Below are 22,412 nucleotides of genomic sequence, written 5' to 3'. Positions count from 1 at the left end.
ACATTCATCAGTTGATGGACATTTAGGATCTTTCCATAATTTGGCTATTGTTGAAAGCGTTGCTATAAACATTGGGGTACACATGACCCTATGCATCAGCACTCCTGTATCCCTTGGGTAAATTCCTAGTAGTGCTATTGCTGGGTCATAAGATAGTTCTATTTTTAATTTTTTGGGGAACCTCCACACTGTTTTCCAGAACAGCTGCAACAGTTTGCATTCCCACCAACAGAATTGCAGGATATTTTTAAAGTATAAACATTTTTTTCTCAGATAGATTGTAAATCCCACTTTGAGGCACAAAGCACATTGCCTCCTTCTCTGAATTGGTCCACAGAGCAGAGGTTTTTTTATATAGTGACCTGTATTAAATATTTGCTTATTAATTAATACATTAGTGTGGTGGGGAGATTCGGTAACAGCCCGTAGTGATCCCACCTCCTGATAGGCATGCCCTTGTGTTATCCTCTCCCCTTGATTGTGGGCTGGACTTAATGATTTGATTGTAGTGAATAGATTACAGGAAAAGTGATGGGATAGCACTCCCAAGATTAGGTTACTTCCCTTCCAAAAAATGTGACTTCCATCTTGTTTGCCATCTCTCACTCATTCTCAGACTCTTTGATCTAGGGAAAGCAAGTGACCATGCTGTGAATAGCCCTGTGGAGAAGCCCACATAGCAGGGGATTGATGTCTCTGGCCAAAAGCCATCATGACCATGCCAACAGCCATGTGAGTGAGCTCAGAAGTGGATCCTCCTCAAGTCGAGACTCGAAATGCCTAAAGCTCTAGTCAGTACTATGATTGCAGCATTGTGAGAAACTCTAAGCTGGAGGGCCCAGCTAAACTACATCTAGATCTGTCATTCACAGAAACTGTGAGATTATAAATTTTTGTTGTTTTAAGCCTCTAAATTTGGGGGCAAGTTGTTATACAAGAGTAGATAACCCATACGACTAGCAAAGCAATGAGAATGAAGAAAACATTCAAAAATGTAACATTCAGGGATATAAAGCTTCTTGTATTGACTTGCTTTGAAGACATATTGGGGAAAAAATCCCATCCCAAATATTCCTTACCACTGCCCATACACACACACACACACACACACACACACACACACATACACTCACACACACTCACCTTCCATTAAAGTGAACCACAAAGTCATTTCTGTATTTGTCATAACTTTTTGTTGGTCCATAACCATATTAATAGCATTAGAAAGATCAACCTTAACCTTAAAAGAATCAAATAGAGAATGGAGAGGTTCATGTATAATATTGACTAATGAAATAATTAAAGCTATAATTCACCCCTAAGCAGAGTCCACTGTGACCCAAATGAAGAAGCTAATTAGGCTGCTTCCTCTGTCCTCACAGCCAGTCAACAACTGGAACTCTGCTCAGTGCTGGGTAGAGGAAGCATATGGGGATAATGTACAAAGTATTCCACTCCAATTCAACAGTTCAGTCTCAACATGTAGAAATATGAAGCTTTACACTAATTCCTCAACTTTGAGTCAAGCCTGGATGTCCAGAGAGAAGAAAATAGAAGGATTGGTAGCAGTCAGCCTATGGAAAAAGAAAAGCATATTTGGAAGACAACCATGAGGACTCAAAATCTTTAAATACACTCTGGGAAAAGGAAAAAAAGAAAAGAGCATCTGGGTTTCTCATTAAGTCCAACATACTCAGAAGACTGGCCATTTTCTGCCGAGTTCTGTTGCCATATGCCAAAGGGTTTTGTTTTATTTCATTTAGTTTTTTAAAGCTTTCTCAGCTGACTGCCGTGTACCTCACCCATCTGGGCCGTCACCTCTGCATATGTGCAATACTGTGGAACCTAAGTCCAGCTTTTACCACCTTGAGAAACAAACAGCAACACCCCTGGCTTTCTGCTTTCTTAAATGAATAGGAAGTCCTTCTTTCTCCAAGGTTTCATTAACCAATCTATGTTGCACTTGGTGCTGGTTCCTGGAAATCCACTCTAGAAGCTCTATGTGCTAGAAGCTGGTACAACCGAAGATTAACACATCAGGTCTGGGCCCTTATGCAGAGATCTATAGGTCATGGCTCAAAGGGCCATTCTTTGATGTCATTCTTTCTTGGATGCTCAGTTAAAAATGAGTAGTAAGTTCATTTAGGAAGCACTACCCAAAGGTCCCAGGCCTACAGAGATACCTCTCTTGCTCTCACCACATCTCGATTCTTCTCTTTTCCTCACACACTTTATTAATCCAATCCTGTTGGCCTACCAGGAGTGAGGCCAGGATGGGTTCTGGTATCACATACCAGGAGAAACCAGAAGCAGGGCTTCAGCCAATGACCTTAATATAGAAGACACTTAACATATACCTTTCTTCCCCAAAATTTGTTTATTCAAACCACATAAAAAAACTCAATCCTCAAAGCAAAGAATTTGGAGCCCTGATCACACTCCTCCTGTAAGTCACTCCTGATTCTTATATCAATCTGTAGAATCAAATAAACATAACTGTGCTGCACAGCTCCTAACTCCAGGCACCAATGGGCCTGTTAAAGAAGGTGGTATACACCTACACAACCCCAAGCCTTTGAATGAACCAGGAGATTCTATTACCTATGGCAAAAATAGGATCTTTTCCAAAATGTGACATTAGCAGATGTTTCTGATTGGGCATCCACTTTATAATATGCCCTATGCTAAACACAGGGGGGATGTGAGGATAAATAAATTATCATCTCTGCCCTCCAGGAGTTGACGTTCTACTAGGGGAGACAGATATGAGTGATAAACCCAAGTATGTGCGGGATAAAAATTGTATCACCAAGCAAGATAAGGAAACACTTTATAGAGGAGAAGATGGTCAGTCTGAGCGGGAGGCTGCCAGGTCATTTCAAGCAAAGGGAACAGCATGAACAACAGCCTAAAAGAGCGTGATTGTTAGAGATATTTATCTCTCAGCCTCATTTTCCAACACAGCTCCCTTTGCCACTTCTGCAATCACCTCAATAAAGTACTTTCTGTTCTCTGAATATGAATAGCATGTGCTTTCTCACCTTTGCAAGTGATGTTCTCTCTGAAGCGGTTATTCCTTGACCTCGACTCCTAAGCCTTGGTTCTGAATCCCACCTTCTCAACCTTCTGGTCTTGACTTGTATGTAATGAGTTCTTTGATGTCCCCAAGTCTGAATTAGGTGTCACTTCTGTACCCTGACTGTATGCCGTTACTTCCCTACCCTAGAACTTAACATACTCTCGTATAACCTCTGGCAAACTTATCTATATTCCCTGTAGATTGCACATTCCAGGAGTACAGACTATATCTATCTTGATCGCCATTGTGGCCCCAGTGTCTAGCAGAGTGTCTGCCATACAGCTGGCAGCGCTTATGCAGAATGAATCAATTTCCAGGCAAAGGCCAGGGCTGGAGAAAGTGTAGGTGATAAGATTGAATTCATAGATAAGAATTAAGCCTGAAAGAATATGTCCTGCTGTGTATATATGTTGTCCTCTATCCAAGAAATCATGATGGGTTATAAGCAAGAGGAGAGTGTGGCAAGGCAGCAATAATAGGGCCTGAAATAATGGTGGGGGTATGGAGACAAGAAGATTGATTGTAAGAGATACTGTGTTTAAGAAGTTATATCTCTAGGACCTAATGATTTATTATAAATTCAGGTAAACGAGTGGGAGAATAAGGATGACTCACAAAACTGGTAAAATGAAAGGTCTATGGGGAATATCTTTATTTTTCTCTTACTTGAGAGAGGTGAGTAATGTAAACAATAAGATGGCGCTGGGTATTCAAGACTAAAAACGTGTCTGCTGTTCATTACTGCGTGTCTTGATATTGGCAGTTCAATAAGCTACAGAGAATTTGTACCCCCATGGGTGGAGAATTCAGAATTTCAAAGGACTACTTCATAATTAAAATAGGAAAGGAATAGGTAGGATGCCTTTTTACAATAACACAAAATAAATCATCTTTAAATTCTTTAAGAAGTGGATTATAAGCGGAGGCTGAATCACTAAATCTTGACTTAGAAAAATGACACATTATCTGCTTATTTTATTTTTACTCTTTGTCTCTACATTACCAACTTTACCAAAGATGAAAAAGTCAAGCAAACAATATTTTTCTGGAGATATTTATCCAAGTGGAAACACTGAGGAAACAACATTGTAATAGACCAAGGGGAAGGATACGCTTGACAAGTGAGAGAAACCCTCAACGTCAAGAGAGGAAATGGCTCTCAGAAAACATTGTGAAGAGATGAGAGAGGATACGAGGCAACAACAAATTGTCTATGTGTGGCTGGGGGATAGAGTTTTGGAAGAAACTGGAAAATCAAAAATGCTGAGTACAGAGAGAATAACTCTTCAAAAAGATGAGAAGGATAGGAGGAAGAAATGGAAGCAAACATGTGGTTAGAGAAAACAATTACAAAGCAGCCCCCCAAATTTCACCCTGAGCTAGAAAGGACAGAAAAATTATAAACAGCATTAAAATTTGGTCAGAATTCCTTACCTCAGTAATCTAAGCCTCAGTTTCCCCATCTATGAAAAGGGGTTATAATCATGGTGTGTATTAGTCAAGTCAGGCTGCCATAACAAAGTGCCATAGACTGGGTGGTTTAAACAGTAGAAATGTATTTTTTCACACTTCCAGAGCTGGAAGTCCAAGATCAAGGTCCAGCAGGGCTGGTTTCTAGTGACGAGTCCCTTCCTGGTTTGCGGATTGCACTTTTTCACTGTGTCCTTAACATGGCAGAGAGAGAGAGAGAGAGAGAGAGAGAGAGAGAGAGCTCTGCTGCCTCTTCTTAGAAAAGCGCTAATCCCATCAGACCAGGAGTCTACTCTTAAAACCTCATTTAACCTTAATTACTTCTACAAAGTCACCATCTCCAAATACAGTCACATTGGGGGTGAGTGCTTCAGCAAATGAACTTTAGAGGGACATAGTTTGGTGCATAGTAAGATTGTCATAAGAAATGTGTGAGATTATGCAAAGCACATTGTGCCTAGCACATAAGTAAGTGCTAAAGAAATGTTAGCCAATGTTAGCTGTGGAATCATCACTACAGGCATCATCTCTGAAGTTACTTACGCTTTTTCTTTTATATTTTTAAATGGATGCTACAGATGAGATAGGCACCTTTTTCCTACTGCCCCTGAAAACTGCCCAGCTGTGTAGCACACTAAGGTGTCCTCAGACCTGTTTTATAAATATCATCCAATGCAGAAGTAGCTATAAAAGGAATAGAGAGATTGTGAACACTGGAGGGGGGCGGCGCATGGAGGAGGAGAAGTTGAAGAGGGAGAATACCAAGGAGGACAGGAGGAAGGAGTGGGCTCTTGAAGATTCTGTATTCTTTCCACACCCTCAGAGTGTGCATCTAAGCTATCTGACAAAAGAAGGAACATTAGAACTACCACCTCCAAGGATGTTCGCTGTAGATTTCTACTGAGAAGGAGACAAAAACGTCATTATTTAAGACACTCCAGTGCTAGTGTCATGCTATGCCATTCCAAGGGACCATGGTAAGGAAATAAGACTAACATCTCAGGTGGTCACAAACTTAATAGGAAGATTGTTTTTACCTAAAACATCTTTGAGTTTGCAAAACATACTGCAGCTTTTACTTGAAGCAAATTGTATATGTTAGGATCAAAGAATAAGACTAGCTGTGGACTTAAAGTGTCCGTGGAAACAAAAGAAACATTGTAAAAAAGGATATGAATTTTCCATCCCATATCCTAGATTTTTAAATAAAAATACAGATAGGAAACCATTGCATTGAAAATCCAGGAAACTATAGCCTATTTGAGTAACTTAAATGATCACATATCTCCCATGATGTACTTTAAAACTATCTACCTTCTATAAGGGGTAAGGTGTTCTAAGTTGAAATAATGCCCCACTTGGCACTAGTATAAATAGAATGGCCATCATTTGTTTAGTGCCTAGAATGACAGGTACTTTGCAAACACTATCTCATTCATTTATTCCTAAAAAAACCTTGTTGGGGTTGCTATTATTTTTACCAGTTTACGAATAAGTAGAGCAAAGAGTTTGCCCAAGGTTATACAACTAATAAATAAAGGTTAGAATTCAATCCATGCCTGACTGAAAATACATCTTCTCTCCTTTATGCTAGACTTATCATCATTCTTAGGGTTTTGGGGCATGTGAGCATGACTAGGAAAAATGGGCCAGGTTGGTTAAAAAAAAAATGTTGGCATTGATTTTTAAATCAATGTATTTTTCAATGTCATTCTTATGAGTATTTACTTACTCAGATTTTTAAAATCACCTGCAAATGCCTCAATACTGGAAAATTGCTCTACCATTCTAGTCAGTTGATCGTATAATGGGCTTTTTAGTTTAGATTCTAGAACAGAAGATATGAGTTGCAATTCAGTGTTCTTATTTCTAAAGTATATGATTTCCAGCAAATTGCTTACCTCCTCTTAGCATTCATTCTCAAGGGAGCATTATCACCTATGGCACCAAGAAATTTTAAGAATTACATAAAATAAAGTCTGCAAAAGCATAGTCAACTGCTACATTAGCACTCAGTGTTTATATTTAAAAAGTTAATGAAAACATTGCCAACATCTCTATTTCTGAATGAGGTAAACAAGGAAGACTGTAAGGATTTTTACAAAGAACTCTAATGCCTGAGAATTAGGACTCATTACCATGTAAACTCCAGACATAATCAAAGTTGTTTTCAAGCTTCATTGTTCCAATCTAGTTTATCTCTTTTCTCCCCCAGTTATTTTGATGGGTTTTCACAAACTATGCAGACTTCAATAACTCACTCTCTAATAATATACTCTGGATAATTGTTAGCTTCATGAAATACAATTGCCTATACTTTAAGTTATAATTAAAGGCATTACTTAAACCCTCAAGTGGCCTTTGGAAATCTGAAAATGCAAGTTGAATTCATAAATGCTAGGGAAGAATAGGAAATCCCAGAACCCTAAATCAGCAGACTCAAATTCATGTGAACTTAACTGAGAGAGAAGCCGCCTAATGCTTTGGTTATAACCACCAGACTTATTCTGACACTAACACCAGTGCTAGCATTACTAAATGAGAAAATTGGGCTAAGATCGGATCTTTAAAGTTGAGTATATTTACTGATGGAAAAACCTTTATGGTTCAGCTGAACAAAGGAAATGCAGTTTAAAAACAGACCTGTTGTGTAAGGGACAATTCTAATGATGAAAAAAGTCCAAATGTATTTCTGTGGTATTTGACTGAATGAGAATGGTGAGTTTTGCAAATCTACATATCTACGATTTGGTCAATCGCAGGCCATTTGCCTCTTTTCTCATATTATTGGCTGCTGTCACAGAAGGATTTGATGAGCCACATAGAAAGACCCAGGTTATTGCCATTATTGACAGCTTGAGCATTCTCTGGTTACTTTTTAGAGAAATTAATAATTTGCCTACATTTTAATAGCCTTCTCGGAAGAATTCTATTGTATTCAATATTTCAAAATGAAGCTAAGATCATCTCACTCCAAATTCCTGGTCTTCTTTTCCATCACTGCTTAAGCCTTAATTCTCTAATATATAAGTACTACATATAACCTAAATTCTGTTCTTCCTACCTACCTGTACAGATGGCACAAATGTAAAATATAAATCTCTAAGTACGGGGCTAAACTCCCTATCAATAATGAACAATGATGTTGATTCTTCTATTAAGTTCTATCTACTACACATTAATTTTTTTATTCTTATGACCCAAGTGCTATATTTAGGGTCATATATATAAGATAAATAAGCTACGAACACTTCTCTCAAAAATGTTGCAAAAAAGTGAAACTTACACGACACCTCTATTTTATAAAATGAAGCTGGCCTGCAGTTCACACTGTTCCCATCTTTCTTTCAAGACCTATATAGTCTGAGCTTTTCTCTTAGATTGTCTCTGGCTACATCATTCCGCTAACGTTATTGCTGGCCCACTTTCCATTTCACTTTCTTTTTTTTTAATTAGAATCAGATTAATAGAGCAGAAAGTGGCCTCAATCATTGAGTCCAAACTCCCATTTCACAGATGAAGAAAATGAAGTCTTTCCAATTCTGATAACAATTAAAGAAACGTAAACTCATTTCAGTTAAACCATGTAGAAATGTATGATAAAATGGAATAAAATAAAAAACTTTGCAATACATAGCCTGCCTCAAAAAAAGAAAGAGGGATTCCCAGAGCCAATGGGAGAAAGAAAATTCATTTTAGCGGGAACAGTAAGCTCCAAGTAACACTGCCACAGTTCCTAAAAGTTCTGGACCTCACAACTGATTAGATTTCTGGCTGCCTCTGTTTTCTCTCCACCACTGGCTCAGGTGCTAGGTAATTAATATCTGTAATGGCTATCGAGATGCAATGTTGAGATCTCCTTCAAGAGAGCTACGCAGGCAACTTAGTTGACAGCCCAAGTTGTGCCCCTTGGGATTTATACATTCTCTGGCTGCTCCCAGCCTATGACTGAGCACAGCATAGGTATGAAAGCCAGTCCATTCCTACCTGACTCTGGACTCCTCCAACCAGGAGTTTTTGGTTGAGGAGTCTTCATCAGCCTGGAGGATGTTTTCTCAGAACTGGGCTATGGCCAAGACTCTTCAGTCCAGTCCTCCCTTTGCTCTCTTCTTTAACCGGTTTCGAATATGTGTTGCCATCTAAAGGCTCTCCTGCCCCATTCTATTCCTTTCCCCTTTATCCTTCACAAACATTTTTCAAAATAAATCTCTTGCACATCTAATTCCCATTTGGTCATCTGCTTCTCCAAGGACCTGAACTGACAGAATCGGAATACCTCTTTGATGCGATATGGTGCATCAGTTAGAAACTTGTGAAGCTCTGCACTAGAGAAACTTTCAGGCATGCACACAAGGAGACATTATGCAATGATGTTGATTACAACATGGTTTGAAACAGGAGGAAATTGGAAACAACCTAAGTGTTCAAACACAGGAAAAGGGAAACTTTGAGGTTTATTTATTTAAATGGTACTATAGGGAATAAATCGAGCTACAGGTATCAACATGGATGAATCTTCCAATATAATGTTAAGTGAACAAAAGAAGTTACAAAAATACCCACACAGTATGGCACAATTGGTTTAAATATAAAAACGCAAAAACAGTGTTCTACATAGTTTTTGAAAATTATAATAATTTGGGTAGCAAGAACACACATTCACTATAGAAGTGGTCATCTCTGGGATAAAAAGGAGAGAAGACAGAATAGGATAGATTTCAACTCTTTTCTGTAATATTTTTATTCCTCTTTTTCTTTTAAGAATAACAACTGTTAAATTGTATTGGTGGATACATGGGTATTTGGTATAGTATTCTCTGTACTTTTCTATGTGTTTGAAATATTTTCAGATTTTTCAAATGAAATAAAATAAATATTTGTTGAAAGAAAAGAAATTGAGGCCCACAGAAATTGTGACATGACCAAGTTCACATATTTAGTTCGTGGCAGAGCAGACATTCTTGGCTTCTGGACTGGCTCTCTGACCACCACATTGTGCTGTCTCCATTGTCATGTGTCTGTCTAATGGGGAAGTTGGTCAACAAGTCTTTGGTATCCTTCACAATGCTTTACCAAGTCATCCTAGGTGCAAGAAAACACTTAACATGTACTAGATCAAATTGAACAATTAGCATGCAATCTCTAATGCAAAATGACTTGATTGCTGGAATTATACTCCAAGAGAAGAAATCTCATGCTACAGTTCTGACTGCAAAGTGTTCAGAAATGTGTGGGTCATGCATTCAGCAGCTCTGGAGGGCCCAATTGCTGACCCAGATCTTGTCCAGAAGCACCAAAAAAGGGAGGAGGCAGTTCTTATCTAAAGAATCAGACATTTAGCTGACCAATCAAAAGGCATGTAAAATACCAACATAACACATAGGTGACCTTGGAAAGGTTACAGTCTTCCTCTGAAGATTTACGTTTACAAAAGCCCCACTACCTGCTGTACTCAGAAATCCGTTTGTTCAGGATCTGGGAAATTCAACTGGCTCTATTCTCTATATTGTAATGGTAAGATAGACAACTTCTTCTGAACAGAAAATTGGGGATTTACTGACCCTTGATTCTGTGGTCATACAGAATCCAAATGAAAATATGTATTGTCTGTTCTTAAGAGCTCATCAACAGACACAAGGCCAATAGCACCCAAAACAGAACACACTTCGGTATCTTAAATCTGGGAAGTACCTGGGCTAATTAATAACCACAGACAGAAAAGAACAATTAGGTTGTACACTTATTAGGCTCCTTTTTATGTTATTTTCATTGTGAGAGGCAGTTATTTTTCTAACTTTAATAAAACCTAATGCCTTTACTGATTTCAGTAACATGAAAATTTGAGGTGAATATGTCCTTGCAGGTAAGCTTTGTCTTTTTCACCAGTATGTTTTAAAAAGCTGGCAAGTGCTTGGCACATTATTAATGTTTGTTGATTGAATGAAAGGATGAATAAATGAATATAAGTGAAATTAAGACATATTTCTTACTGACAGACACTAATGACTAAAAAAGGGTTCCAACAAATGAGCAGAGTTGACAATTAAAGTGTAAATAGGAATCTAATGAATGTTCTAATTGATCTTCCCTGCTTTAAAATGTAGCCAGGATTTTTTAACCTTGAGATACAATGCTCAGCAAATTAGTAGACTGCCTTTGTATGAAAGTCTCTTCAATCAATCTAATAGTTTGTCTTCTCAACTATAGACTTTAAGACCTCTGCCAAATTAATGTTTTGTTTTGATAATCTTAACAAGAGTTGCCTCAATAATAGACTCGTATACAGAAGTTGAGTTTAGCACTTTGGACTTCTGTGAAAATAGAGAGCATGTGTTACATTTGAAAAAAAAAAAAAGCCACAACTCTTCAAAGTTAATAAACCTAGAATGGAAAAGAAAACTCTCATTATTTCTTGGTGATTCTACCACCAAGAAAACAATACACCTTCAGTGTCTGAATCAGATTTTAACAAGATTTTTTTAATTGATTCTTTCTCTTTGGCTTTATAGAGGCCCTTAGACAATGGATGCTAAACATTTCTTCAACCATTGGGTAATTTGATACCAGCTATATAAGACTTGCTGAGATGTAGTAGAAAAAAAAATCACCCATCTCCACTGTATGAAGGAGGATAGAGGTTAAGGGGAATTGAAATTTAAAAATAAGATTTTGTAAAAGAGCTGTGGATGAGTGTTGAGTCCCACTTGCTCCCCATGACAAGAAAAATTAGGCATGCTTTCCCTCATTTTCAACCCAGAGAAAGTGGCTTCAATGGAACCACTTAGAAAGCTCAAGGTGTGCCCCAGTGCTGACAGAGGACCATGGAATAGAATAACTCCAGCAGACTAGCAACTCTGCACTGATGGAAGACAAGAAAGATTGCTACAAAGAAAGATTGCAATGGTTTTTTAGTGCAAAGGATGTGTGACAGTTTACTGTGAATTCAAGAGAAAAGAGACAGCCTTAGGGTCCTCTAAATACTGCCCCAAATGACTGCCTCAAGGTACACAGTAAGTCTTACAAAGGAATGTACCAGTAGATTCCCAGGGACCCAGAGAGAATATCAAATAAGCAAGCATCAGCAATGATGAATTTCTCAGTACTCAAGAGAAGTGTAGGTCAGATACCCCAGTGATTTGGGGGTGGAGGGTGGGCAGTTTTCAAATAATGCACTTAAGTTTGCCAAGAGAAAGTGTCAGCTTAAACAAACAAACAAACAAACAAACAAACGAAAAACTGCCAAGTGCAGAGAACACAGGTATCAGCTAATTTCAGCACTGATCAAATAATACCTTTCCTTTCCTCTGACCTCCTCCCATTCCTTCAGCCCCCTCCTATGCCAGAGGAATTAGAAACTGCAGTAGCAAGCTGGAGGGGGAGGAGGAGGCATAGAAGCAGGAAGTGGTGAATCTGAGACAGAGTTCACCAGGTCTGACTTCCCCCACTTCCAACATCACCTCTTGCAGACCTAAGCTAACAGAGACTGTAAGCTTCAACTTCAAATAACATTAATGTGATTATATGGAAGTCAACATTTTAATAACTGAAATAAGATCTCTCAGGTGACTAGAGAGCACAAAGAGTTTCCCATGATCTGATAGACCAAAAGAGCCACTGTGTCTTTCCTGGAATTCTTCCAGAGACAGAAAAGATTTTGGAATGGGAAGAGAGGGAAAACTCAAAGCTGTCTTGTGATTCCACTATACAAGCCCTGCACATTGACAATAGCAAGGTTATTTTGGCATATCACAATTCTCAGTAAGTTCTGTTTTCTGGTCTTCATAATAAGTATTCCAAGGAAAAATGAGGAAGAGGGAAGACATAACTGTTTGATATTGATGTGGTTAAGTGGGAAGAAGAGCTGGAGACAGGTCATGAAAGATTCCCCCAGTCTCTTCAGCCCACTCCTACTAAGAAAGCCTGGTGCCTCCCCAGTGCTGAGTGAGGCAGGCAACCAGTAGTGAAATCATTTTGCTGCCAGGAAATCATTTTGCTCTCCCTCAGCCCACCATGATCTCTCCTGATACCACCTCCCTCCTAACCTACCAGTTTGTTTTCTGACTGTGTAATGGTAATCTGCTTTCCTGAAGAGACCTGGACCCCTCTGTCCCACATGCCTTGCCATGAGCCAGGGTCTTTCTCTCGCTAGACTAATCTACTAGACTCTCTCTGTCTGCCAAGTTCTATCCACCATCTGGGCTTCCTCTGCCCTGCCCCACTGACCAGATTCAACCTCTTTATAGCAACACCCGGGCCCACCCTGCCACACCCACAGCCACACTTTTCCAGCTCTGACCTCAGCCTCTACCCATCAGCCTTTGCTACTGAGGTCCCTGTATGCCTTGCGGCTGAACCCATAGAAAGTTGGAACAGAAAGAGAACTTGGAGTGACTCATTTGCAACTATTTCTTGTCATTAAAAGTGGCACAGCCATTAAAGAAGAAAGGTGGGAGCTAAAAATTGGGGCCTTAAAAAGTAGCCTTCTGTTATCATATAAGACTAGGAAAGTAGCCACAAAGTGTTCGTAATGTTCCTCAGTGGTTATCATTTCAAATCAGACTCAGACCAGGAAGATGTAAGGATAATCATGAAATATGAGGCACACTGCTGCCGAGCACCAGTTAGTTCCAAATGTGTTCATTTATTCATTTGCAGTAACAGCCTCGAAAATCAGTGGAGTGGTCTCTAGGAAGTAAAAGAGTAAAATAATTTTCCAACTCTCATAGTCAGAGGGCTAATTCAAGTTTCAAAAGCAACACTAACTTGCTTAAAGTACCATAAAAAGAGAGAGAGACAGAGAGTGGAAATTCCATCCTGCTTTAATCACTGTCCACTGCCAGTTTCCTTAATGATTTCCAGCTGCCTCCATTTAAAAGTTGTTGCTTTGACAGAACTTTTGTACAAACTTGGAACATTTTCATGTGCAAAAGAAAAAAAATCTTGCTTCGTTCTCAACTGCATTCTAACCAAAAGCAGATTTCTCTTGGATTATATAAGAATACGATGAGCTGGAAGGGGCGGGGGTGGGGCAAGGAGTCAGACTCGGCCTCTGCTTTTTTGCAATCTCCACAAACCATTCCACAGGAGGCACAAAGGAAAATGTGAAAACCCAGGGAGAAGCCCACACCCTTGGGAATGCCAAAATGTGCTTTCAGTTCAGCATACCACTGCATTCTGATGTGAAGAAAAACTACTCAGAATTAAGTGTCCGTGAAATAACTGCCTCCAAATTCCCTATCAGTTAAAAGTGTGTGTATGTTGTGTGTGTGTGTGTGTGTGTGTGTGTGTGTGAAGTATGTAGTGAGTTAGTGAAAGGGTTTACAGTCAATACTGTGCTGGTCAAATAGTTTGTAACTCATCTTCTCTCATCCGTTTCTTTGCATCCATTCTTTGCAGAGAATAATGGAAACAAGGATATACAATATAATAAAGGATCAGAGGGGCGCCTGGGTGGCGCAGTCGGTTAAGCGTCCGACTTCAGCCAGGTCGCGATCTCGCGGTCCGTGAGTTCGAGCCCCGCGTCGGGCTCTGGGCTGATGGCTCAGAGCCTGGAGCCTGCTTCCGATTCTGTGACTCCCTCTCTCTCTGCCCCTCCCCCCTTCATGCTCTGTCTCTCTCTGTCCCAAAAATAAATAAACGTTGAAAAAAAAATTAAATAAAAAATAAAAAATAAAATAAAGGATCAGATATTAACAATTGAATAAGGCATTTTGTCACAAATCATAAACCTGAGGTTTCAAACTCCTTTAGGGTCATCATTTTCTTTCAAACAAGGTTGTATGCTTTTTAAAAGCAAAGAGCAACCATTTCACAGTAATCTTTGTCTTCCCCGTAGCCCCTGGCACTGGCATCTCCTATCATAGGCCTTCAATGAAGACGTGTTACAATGAGTAAGGAAAACTTTCAGAGGGGGATGGCTATTAGTTAAGCAATAGGATGTGTGGAAGGATGTGTTTATATTTATAGACAGCTTGAGAATAGGTGAAATAATAGATTGTTTCATCCTCATGATTCCATGAATCTATCATTTTTTCACATATCATTAAGTTTTCCATGTAGATATAGTCCTATATTGTTATGTGGAGGGCAGAAAGGAACTCTGATAGTCTTCAAATTATTCTCTGAAACTATCCCAGGCTGCTGAAAATTGACTCCCCTTTTGAAAAAGAGGCCTATAAATGCACCTGCTAATATTTTTTCTTGTCCACCACGTCAGTAAGGAAATTATCTACCCCAAACCCTTCATTTTGCACATTGAATCCTTTGACAGTATGGGGAGGGACTTTTAACAATACTAAAAAAAATTCATAAAAATGTTCTATGTAAACTCCGGAAGAGATACAGGAAATAACAGCTAAGTCAGTCTTGGAGTCACTTCGCATCCTCATCTTCATTCATTCTGACAAATATTTTCAAGTGTCCCGTAGATATTCCTCATAAATCTTACTTCCATCATTTAGGGACATGTGGAGGCTCCAGAATTTCTGTTTAAAAGGGCCCTGGGGGTAATAATCTGGTTGGCTGTCAAGGATGCCAACTTTTGTCCTGAAGCCACTTGTGAACGTCACGCACATTGTTTTACATGCATTGTATCTTTACTGGGGATGGAGGTGGGCAGGGAGCTTGGAAGGTTAAATTCCCATAACCCAGTTGGTACCGTCCTTGTGAAGGACCATGTTTTAATCAATTTCTGGACTTTAATTCTGAGTCTTCCCAAGCTCTCTATATTATTCTCAAACTCTAGTGCCAAAAATTGTACAGAGGACTCTCATGTGGGCAAGCGCAGAGACAAAGACAAATTCATCACTTTATAATTGCTGGGTTTTGCCTATTTGTAAACCTCAGTAATTGTGCTTGCTTTTTGAACAAATTCACTAAATTTCTTATGACTAGATCATTTTAGCTGAATATCACTGCAGTCATTTATTTTCAAAAAAGCATTCTGCAAATGAAAGCAAGCAGTAATATAGAACGTATGTTACATCTGTACTGATCCTTCTTTTGGCACTCTTTTCAATACATTCCTACTCCTATTTTTTCTCTTATTTTTCTTTCTATTAAATATATTAATATATAAAAGGCTATTAATAAATATTCCCATGCCACATTATTTTCTTTCGTGGTCTATGTGTTTTACCTTCTTTACTAGAATGTAAGCTTCTTAATTATAAAGACATTGCCTAGTTCATCTTTGCATCTCACTGGCCCACATTTGGCACATAGAGAACATTAAGAATGGTTTGTTGAGTGAATAAATGAATATACTGTACCCTGAACCCTGGAAGAAAGATATAAAATAAATCTTTAAAACTTTAATAAATGGATCCAAAGCTGTTTCAGATAAACTATTAGCAAGTCGTCACATCTGACACTTCTAGAAGGCCCACCAGGGAGGGTCAACATAACCCCATAAGGGTGTAAACACAGCTGTTGTTCTCTTCAGGATATGATTAGTTTTGATTTATTGCACACGGTCACCTGCAAGGCTTCTCAGAGCACACAGAGTCATAATCTCCAAAGTCACCTAGTGACAAGTGAGTCCCCGAGCTCCATTGCTCACCTGGATCCGCAGCTCTCATTTATCTCTCAGGCAGGCCAGAACCACTCCTAGCCTCAAGGCCCTCAAACTTAGGCTTTGTCAAATCAAATGGGTAATAATTTACAATATAAGTATCTTTTATAGAATAGTGAGTTATTTCTCTTCTTCTTTGTCTTTTTTTCTTCTCACAAAATAAAACCCTGGAACTATAGACCACAAATATATTTATAGTTAGTACTTTTCTTTTTAAAAGGATAGGTGCATTATCCTGTCATTGGTCACAAGGAAGATGAGACCTTTCAAGGATTCAAAAGTAAATATATCAACAATTCCTCTAAAAGGGCTCAAAGTCCATATGGTAAGCTGCAGAAGATTCCAGAAGAAAGGCGGGACATCAGGTGGTAAAACTCAGTGTTGAAACTGAGGTAGAAATGTCAACTGGGAAAGAAAGGCAGAAGGTCCACAGGGAAGCCACGCTTCCTTAAGGAGTTAAAAACGCTAAATCCTGAGATGCTAAATTCTTTTTTTTAAGCCTATTATTTTGACTTCCGCTGAGGTCATGATCTCCCAGTCCATGGGTTCAAGCCCCATGTCAGGCTCTGTGCTAACAGCTCAGAGCTTGGAGCCTGCTTCCGATTCTGTGTTTCCCTCTCTCTCTCTCTCTCTCTCTCTCTCTCTCTCTGTCCCTCCCCAACTCGTGCTCGCTCTCTCTCTCTCTCTCTCTCTCTCTCAAAAATAAACACTAAAAAAATTTTAAGAAAACCGCTTGACACAGGATCCCTGGGTAAAGCATACCTTGTAATTAATACTTTCATCCATATGGAAAGGCTGTCCCCTTTCATCATTTTTTAGCTGTCTCTGCAAAGAGAAGGGAGGGAGCATTTCAAAAACTTACTTACCTACTGATACAAATAAGCACCCCCACCCCACCCAGAGAAGGCAGAAACCTGAAGTAGCTACCAGTTTGGGGGTTTCACCTGACAATGAGAAACTAACCACCTAAGTAATTGTATGTATTGGGGAGTCAACTTTACTTGGTGAAGAACACTGAATTGAGAATTAAAATTCATGTTTGAATCCTGGCCCAATCTCTTAGTACATGTGTGATTTTTAGTAAATTGCTTAAGATCTCTTTAATATTTTTTTCAGTGATAAAATTGGAGATTAATGACACTTGCCCTCATAACCTCCCATATGGTTGAGATAATTAAATGAGATGTTACATTAAAATGTGCCTTGTGAACTCTAAAGTGCTATGCAAATATAAGATACTGATTGAACACATTTGATGACACAAAAATGTCTCGTGGAAATTTTTCTATGAACCTCTGTGACAGAAAACAGCTTTGAATCTCTACTCTAACAATAGAGCATACAAAGAAATGGCTGTTACATAAACAGCTTTTCCATGTCTACAAACCATGCGTACCTACTAAAAACAGCTACCAAAAATTACAGAAGTAAGCAAATTCTTCCAGGTAGTTGCTTTCTCTTGCTTTCACTGAGCTTTGGGGAAATATTTTTTAACTTTTAGTCTATTCCTTCTAACTGGTTTCTGATGTACATATGAAGGATAACTCTCTAGATGCTCACTCTTTCCAGAAAGTATTTACTTAGAGAAAATTAGAATTTAATTTATACTGGATGATCAATACAGACCTTTATGCATGCAATACATCTAATACACTGCAGCCAGATTAATTTCCCTAGTCAGTGATTAATTGCCTACTCTGTCCCAGGCGCTGGAGAAGGTGCCTGGAATACAACAGAGAGCATGATGGGTAGGGTCTCTGCCCTCCTAAATGTCAAATCCATAGTTTCGTTTCAGAGCTCATCTTTCTCAACCTCTGTGACATTTGATTTTGTTGCCAATTTACCTTCTTGAAACTTCCTTCTCTCTCAATTTTGAAGGCATAATTCTTGCTTAAGATAGCCGATACGATTGGCCAAGTTCCTCAACCTGAATTTCCAACCCCTTTTCCTTCATCACCTTCCAGCCAGGGGTAAGAATGTGTTGTAGTTTTGCCCCCATTAGATGTGAGATGAAGTCTACGCTAATGTTCCTGCAACAGATAGGCGGCACTCCTTCTCTTCCTCATTCCTTTGGCTAATATGTAGATGTGTTGACGAGACCTGTAGTCGCCAGCCCGCAACTATAAGGCAAAGTGAAGAGAATGGCTTTGCGGTAGTTCCAGTCTAGTAGAAAACTATGCCAAGTTAATTCTAATTCATCCTCAGTCACAGCTTAAATCTCCTCAGAGAGACCTCCCGAAACGTCCCGATCTAAATTAGCACCTCCTACTAGATATTTTCATAGCACTCTGTGATTTTCCTTCATATAACTTATATATTTTTAGTTCTGTATTTCACTGTGTTAGTATTTATTTTACATCTTTCTCCTCCACCAGAAAGCAAAGGAATAATTAAATCTTTCTATAGTCATTCTATATTCAGTGTCTCACAGATTATCTACCACGTATTATGTGCTTCACAAATACGTGTTGAAACTTGATGACTTCCCCAGAGTTAGGTTTCCAACTACCCTCTGGGTATCTCTACTTGAATGTTTGGCAGGTCCCTCAAAACCAAAGACCCAGAGTAGATTATATCTGTACTGAATTTCTTTTCCCAGTTAATGGCATCACAAGAAACCAAAGCCAGAAACCTCAAAATCTCCTTACCTTTCTTCACTCCTTCCCTTCCCCTCACATTCGTCTGGTATCCAAGACCTGATTCTATCAACTTAATATTTCTTCATCCTGCTCTTCATCCCCTCAATACTGTTCACCCTTCCGTACTTCAAGTCTTCATGTTACCTGCAGTTCTACAGTATTACTCTTGTAGTAGACTGCTACTTCATCTTCCTGTGTATTTGAAACCCACTCTTATTGATGATCTTCAACTAACCAACCATTATACCCATTTTATAGATCAGAAAATGAAGGCTCCAAGGATTTCAGAAACTTATAACCTCAGATCACTCAACTAGTGAGTAGCAGAGCTGAAATTTACACTGGTCCATACCCCAAAATCAGGAGACCTGGGAGACATCTAGACTTCAGCAAGACCAAGCTCCAGTACAGGCATCCTGAATTGGAAGAGTATGCCTCTATGTGGATTCCCACCCCACCCCCGAAGTCTGTATATTTCTTGAGAACAGAGAAAAGATCTTTATTTCATCCCTTTTCATCACACATCACCTACCCCTTCCCCAGCACACTACATAGTATGTGTTAAAAAAAGAAAAAAAAAGAAGGAAAGAGAAATAAGGAAGGATTCATCCAAGGGAGAAAAAAAGGAGGAGGAGGCAAGGTGATAAGACCTGAGGAAGAAAGAGATAGGAACAAGAAACATAACTCACTTTGTTTAGATTCTTGTTCAGAAGTTATGCCTTTGCAAAAAAAAAATGTTGGCTTGAATTTTGGCTGATGTTTTACTTACTTCAGCACAGGGAAAATTCCAACTTGGCCTTTTCCCTCAGGAACGTTTATGAAGAGTTAAGAGTTATATGATGATGTGAGGTAAAGAAAGTCAATTCACATACACCCTTCTTCAAAGTAAAAGTTCGCATCTAAGTGCCACCTAGTAAATCACCCCTCCTCTAAAAGCTCTGCCCTCTCCCCTTCAAGACAATTACAGTCTAAAAAGCCGATTTGATTTGTCACATTTTTTTTTTTTTACCATTTTGTGCTTTAAGAGTAATTTGGGGCTGTATTTAGGGCTGCAATTTCTCCTCTAAAGGAACTAAAAGCCTTATTCTTTTCAGTCTCATAATTAACCTACCATGCCACTTCACCCAAATAATCTTCTGGAAATTTAACAATGTACCCCCAAATCTTTTGTAGGCTGGATTTGCCTCAGCACCACTAAATCACTCAGTATCATGTTCCTCATAGGCAGTGGCTGAAATGAAATATGCATACTAGGTAATTGGAAAAAGATTCTGTCTCATTTGCCTCCGCTGTTCTTCCTTGTTGGAAATGCAGAGGGAAAGAAGGCAGCAAGAAGAATACCTTCCTGCTGTCAATTTAGAAGAAAAGCCATCATCACAGAGCCACATCAGCAGGGGCGGGCCCGAATTCTCTGCAGGCTTCTAACAAGCCCCTTAGACCTCGAGACACTCATCACGGTCCCTTGACACAGAATGAGAAGACTTTCGATAAAACAATATGGTGTGCAATTACAAACACATCTTAAGTGCCCCCTACTCATTGGCTCCTTTCCATTTCCAAAATGCTCTTGTTCAGCCTTTCCAAAAAAGAATTACCTCTAGCCAAAGTGCCACATGTGCAGAGAAAGAACACATTCTGTTTTTATTTTTTTATGTGTTTCCATAATCCTAGTAATAAAACATATTAAAATGAGAATCTTCCTCATTAGGCTAGGGTTTATATGGGAGATGATTTAAAATTTTATAAATTTACTATCACTTTTATTTTCAGTTCTCTATTATTTAGAATTTAATTGTTCAATCCATGAAATAATTATAGCTAGCACTAATTGTGCTTTCCGTGTGCCAGGCGCTGTTCTAAGTGCCTCATGTATATTAATTTTGTCCTCGAAAGGATCCTATGCAGTAGGTGCTATCGTTATCACTCCAACCTTTACAGATAAGATAACGGAAGCACACAGAGGTTAAATTACTTGCTCATGTCAACAGCTAAAAGTGGTGCCCGTACCATAGTGCCTCTGACTTAATACAGGCCATCATACATATGTTCACTACTTCTTTTTCCTTTCCTTCTATGTTTTCTTTAGGGCCATTTTAGTCATGTAGTCTTTTAGAGAATGCTTACCTTTAGAAAATGTCATCAGCATATGGGGGAGATACAATGAGGCACAACCCCAAAGTCGTGGAAGTAAGGGACATAAAGTGGACTTGGAGAATCCATCAGAACATGTAGCGGATACAGTCAGTGTTCCCTGAATATCCCTGGGACTCCTACTCATCCAGCTTTCCCTGCAGTTAGAAGGAGCCATGTGACTAGTTCCGGTCACCAGTCTTTGAGCAGAAGTAAAGCCAACTGAAAAAGTGTACTGGGCGACAGAGCATACAACTGTGTCAGATGCCACTGATAGGTCAAATACTGTGAGAAATGAGAACTGATTATGACATGTAGCAATTATGGGATTTTAGCAATAGGGAGGTCATAACCGAGCATGATAAGAACAGTTTCTCTGTAGAAATTCATTAGTAGCATCATTGAATCAGTAATGTAGAGTATAAGAAACTATTTCGCTAGTGGGTACAGAATTTGCCTAAATAGAAGTTAATCAATGATTGGCATAGAGCTATAGAACCTGGATTCTTCTCACACTTCATGCTGTTCTCTTACCTAATCCACTCAAAGTCTTCCTTGTTTCATTACACATCCACATACTCACACATATATGTCAAGTTGTCATACATTGGACTACTGGTCCAACAAAGTCTTTTACTCTTTTACAGTAGTGCTATACATCTGTATTTTTACCATGGTCCTATGGTAAGTAGAGAGTACTTCTGAGCCCCCTAACTTTGGACTTGGTTACATGATTTGATTTGGTCAATGGGACATTAGCAGAGACAATCTATGCATAAAAACTTAAATTTGTTTGAGCCACTGTACTTGCTCTCTTATACATCCAGACAACCCTGAAATAGTCCATATACTGAGGATAGCCCACTGGTCCCATAGAAACTCCCAAATCTAACCTGCAACCTGGAGCCCAGTCCAGCCAATTGCAGCCAAACTTTAGCTGACCTGCGGAGGCATGCATGAGAAATAAATGCCTTTTTTTCCCCCTAGAAGCCACTGAGCTTTGCAGTGGTTGGTAAATGACATTATTGTGAATACAGCTGACTGAGACAAAATTTGAATTCCAAATGTCCCAAATGTTCTTAGAAAATAAGGTACAAAGTTTTGCCTGGACTCTTCGCTAATTACAAGCCTCAGATTGATCCCAGAATTCCATTAAGCCACTCCACCCAATACCCACACCACATAGTAAAATTGGTTCATTCTCCTCTTTAAAAATCATACTTTAGGAACGGGAAGAGGTGTAAGTAGTACTGTCCAACCACCTCTTTTTACATCTGATAATACCCAGGAGGTGAAGTGACATGTCAAATATCATACTACTAATCACATAGAGCAGCTACTAGAATCTAGATTCCTGACTGTTATTTCAGTACTGTTTCCTCTGTGTCACATTCCCTATCTTACTTCCAAACTGAGAACTCTCAGGTTCAAGCTATATTCAGAAACAAGAAATCTAGGATTTAACATTATAAACACTCATTCTCTTGTCACCCATACTATCTTCTTTCCCTTTTTATAAACT

This window comes from Herpailurus yagouaroundi, unplaced genomic scaffold, assembly GCF_014898765.1.
Source record: "Herpailurus yagouaroundi ecotype Mexico unplaced genomic scaffold, PumYag 100, whole genome shotgun sequence".
NCBI lineage: Eukaryota > Metazoa > Chordata > Mammalia > Carnivora > Felidae > Herpailurus > Herpailurus yagouaroundi.
Note: the sequence above shows the minus strand (reverse complement) of the source record.